Consider the following 4,207-nt stretch of genomic DNA (forward strand, 5'->3'; position numbering starts at 1 on the left):
GGAATGAAAGTGTTCAAAGCCAGTCAATGGCGTTGGAAACACCACTTAGCAGACCTCAACAGCATGTTGCGATTCTACCAGCAAGTCACCTTGTAAACAGGTTTACATTTGTTAAACATCTGTTTAGCATTCACTAACAAGTAACCTAAACAGGTTTACAAGGTAATCAGGAAATTGAAGTCAATATGTCTGTTAAACTCTCCATAGACGCAAAGGTGTCAAAGGACATTTAAACAGGGTTTCAACTTGTGCTTTTAGGCAAAGCGTCACAGGAGGATGTTGCCCAGATGCACCCAGCTCACTCACACCGTGGTCCATTACACCGAATAACCACCCAGGCACTCAGCTCTCCTGCCCAGCCCCTCTTTCTAACCAGGTTACAAGTCAACTTGACCCACTGCTCTCCTCCACTTCAGGGGGAACACAACTCCTAACTTCAAAATCATCGATTTCTGAAGGGTAGAAGATCCTCCACTCACAAACAGAATAGAGTCAATACAATTAAAGATCTGGGAAACAGTACGAATAACTAAGCCACAAACAGCACACTAGTATCAAATTCATGCGTTTGCCCAAGAAAGACATTTCAAGTTTTGCTACAGAAACATTCAGGTTTTCTTCAGTAATATTATTGGTATCACTGAACCATGCATTGATCTGGGATAGTTTATCAATGCCAGGCTTAATCTTGGACAAAAGTTTACTAAGGGATTTTTTTAAGAAAATTTAAACTAAAACCAGTACTGGGAAGGAGGAGGTTTCCATCTCATTTTAAAGAACACCCCAACATTTAAAAAAACCCCATTCTTTAATTACCACATGCTCTGAAAATCAGACTTAAGCAACAGACTTCTACCCCTGCCTCTGCTGCCAAGGTAAGGGATGATGCTAGCCTACCACCTACATTTTCAAGGGTAGCCAGTGAAAGGTACTATTCACCTCCTGAGTGTCTCACTTGACAGTCTGGGTCTCAAGCAGAGGGCAGATGAAGCCAAGCAGCAGCTTTCCAAGTAAGAAGTGGTATTTGGGCACGGTTTAACCAACATCCTTCAAATACTCCAGTTGGACAGTAAAGAGTTTACAAGAAAAGTATTTCATCCCTTTGGAGCAGTGCTTAATAAGGGCTTATAATAAATAAGGCCCAAGGCAGCACCACTGAACAAGGAAAGCAAAATATTGAATAACTTATTACTGCTCATTAAATACTTCTGTTCACCAAATGAGAGACAGGTCCTTTGGGAGCCTGGCAGGAGTGCAATTGCTCCCCTAACAGAAGAATCTCTCTGAGCATATGGCAAATAAAGGCTGGATTGAAATTTGCTGAGGCTACTTAAAAGCTGACTTTTTTACTTTTATTCCACGGACTTTGAAGAAGATTTTATCACACGGAAAGCTACACTTACAAAAAGGTAAGGGCAGTGAGCATCAGGACCAGTGAAACCTATGTTCCTCTGGATTTGTGTCTCAGTTTTTAGTTTCTGCACAGAATCCCAATGCCCAAAAGGCATTTTGCCAACATTTCTCTCCATGGAGATCCTACATGGGAAAGGGGTCTAGAGCCTTTTGTTTTTTATTCCTGAACTTACTAAGTTCTCATTGGCTGCAAATAGCTGAGACCTTCATCTCTGGGTTGAGTTTTATTGAAATCAGACAAAAAGCTGAATTGCTACCGGAGAAGGAAATGGCACCACCAGGCAGTGCAGTTGCACAGCTCCTGGTTTCTTTTGGAATTGAAGCTCAAAATGTTGGAGATGAGCACTAACCATCTCACAAACGTGCTGGTAGGCATCGGATTGAGACCCATCCCAACTCATTCCTTTCCACACATCCATTTGACAAATTCAGACATTACTTCTTTCCCAAAATGTTTCGATCTCGTCTTCAAAATATCTGAGACCAGAACCCCAGCACCAACACAGAGCCTTACATTAAATCAGTGAATGAGGAGCAAAAAAACCACTAGCTTTTTGTCATCAACCAAGCTACATGCCTATCATTTTTTCACATCAAGCATTATAAAGCAAAAACTGGCACATAAATATATATACATACATATACACACACACACACATATATATATGAATTACATACTTTCCCTGGAAAGAAGGATGTAATTTTTCTACCATTGCTAAATCATTCTATATGAACATAAGTATCTTAAATTCAAAGCAAACTGAGAAAAGTTCATTTGCCAAAATAACTAATTTTCAGTGATGCAGCAAATGCAGAGTTCTGGCACATTTCTTACAGAAAACACAAGCCCACAGTGTGGCAAAGGCCACAGACCTCCCAACGTGTGACAGTTTTCACCAGGTTTTTAGAGCACTGTAGTACACCTTTATTTAACTGTTCTGAACTCCTTTTTATCAATTTTGTGGCACAAAATATTGGGCTGGAATCAGGCAAATTGTTGGCTCAACAGTCCTTCAGCACCAAAGCAAGCCCAGAATTTGAGAGCCATCTATGTACTGCACCAGGAGAGAAAAAAGACAGGTAAAAGAGAAAAAGGAAAGAATCCAAGAGCAGTAATGAGTGATTAAGAACTGCCTTCTAAATGGATGCAAAATTCCTGTAAAAGAGCATCTAGGACAGCACTTGCCATCAGAGCAGTCATCCCAGCTCCCCAGTAAAGCCTGAGCCTCAGAGGAAAGCAAGTGAGTGCACTAATGGCACCTGTTTCAGTCAAGGCTATCATCATTGTTGCAGTCCACCAAATGCACACTAAACCCAGCTCTGTTTGTAAAGCACACACTTGCGTTGACTGACCACCTTGGAAACTAAAGGCCAAACCACAGCAACACCACCTCTGCCTTTCCCCAAAGGCTTCCCAGCCTTCCCAAACAGGGCTGGGGGTCTATTTCCATGACTACAAGTTAATAAATGCTGTGCAGGTCACCTCTGTTAAAGGACACTATGGGTACCTACTGAAACAACCCATAAACCATCTTTTACACGAGGGCCAAAAACCCTAAGAATCACTTGATGAGGACAAAGATAAAGAAAAATTTGATAAACTTCCTCAAAGTGTGCCATTCTCTAACAGATCTTCTTTAAAAATTAATATGTAGTGGAAATGGAAAAATGTTTCCATTTCACATACCAGAAAGAGCTGGTAGACAGGAACCTCAGTGTAGTTCAGAGTTTTTTAATAAAACAAATTTATTAAGCGACTGCAGCAACTGCTGCTTATGCTCTGCTAAGATGTATAGCAGCTTAGCTTCTGTTCACATGACACCTGCTCACAAGTCAGAGGATCCCTACATAAAAATGACGCCTTTAAACAAATATTTTGTAAATTAGTCACCTGAGTTTTTCCCATTAAAATGACATCTCACTGCTGTCCTCTCGTGAGCTCCCTATGAGCGGATGCTTGCCCAGCCTTCTCCCTCCTGATGCTAGCGGAGGTTGGGCATCTTAGATAAATGAACACAGTAAAAGCACCGAGTCTCGTGCTGGAAATCATTCACCCATTGACAGCACAATGATACTAAGCACTAGATGGAGAACATATTTCACTCCCACATGTAACTTGTACGTACACCACCTTCCTTTTTTCCTCCCTGAACAGATACATTTGCATACTGAGAAGAGAGATAAACAAGGTAATTTTTCTTTGGCATAGTGATTTTTTTTTAATTAAATAAAAATATGGGTTTCATTGGTATTTCTGAAAATAAAAACAAAGAAAAAAAATTAAGCTTATAATATACACCACTGAATTTTCAGTATTGTCGTTCCTATGGCAACATTAGCCCTGACCCATGGCAGCACGTAAGAGTATTAGTTATGTGAACTCTTATTCATTCATCAAGGATACATGTTGTGTGCACACACAGCTTTGTGCTTCATTGAAAGGGTAAAAAAATGGTTTATTTTTTGCAAGTTTTCCAATTACAGTTGACCGCTAGTGTCACTCAAAGTAATATACCTACTTGCACCAAAGATGCAGACACTGAGCTCCTCGCATCGCAGCCCATAGTTAAATTCAACATCGGTTAAGAGACACAACCGCCACACATACTTCATTCCTGAGCTAAAAAATAAGGTAAAAAGTAAACACGTAGCCCCATACTAAAACAATATACACCTGCTCCATATATGTGAGGCAAATTTTGCACAAAATTTCCCTTCCAAAATCCTGGGTAGAGCTAAATCCTGCAGCATACACTAGGCGCCTACATGCTGGAACATTTTGGGGAGGGAAAGA

At 40.6% G+C, this 4,207-nt stretch overlaps 1 protein-coding gene across 1 annotated transcript in view; it reads right to left on the bottom strand.

Moving 5' to 3' along the window:
• IGF2BP3 (insulin-like growth factor 2 mRNA binding protein 3) overlaps positions 1-4,207 on the bottom strand; it is a 108,427-nt gene that overhangs the window by 33,756 nt on the left and 70,464 nt on the right. The gene's annotated exons all lie outside the window — the stretch shown is intronic.

This window comes from Mesitornis unicolor, unplaced genomic scaffold (genome assembly GCF_000695765.1).
Source record: "Mesitornis unicolor isolate BGI_N332 unplaced genomic scaffold, ASM69576v1 scaffold5167, whole genome shotgun sequence".
Lineage (NCBI taxonomy): Eukaryota > Metazoa > Chordata > Aves > Mesitornithiformes > Mesitornithidae > Mesitornis > Mesitornis unicolor.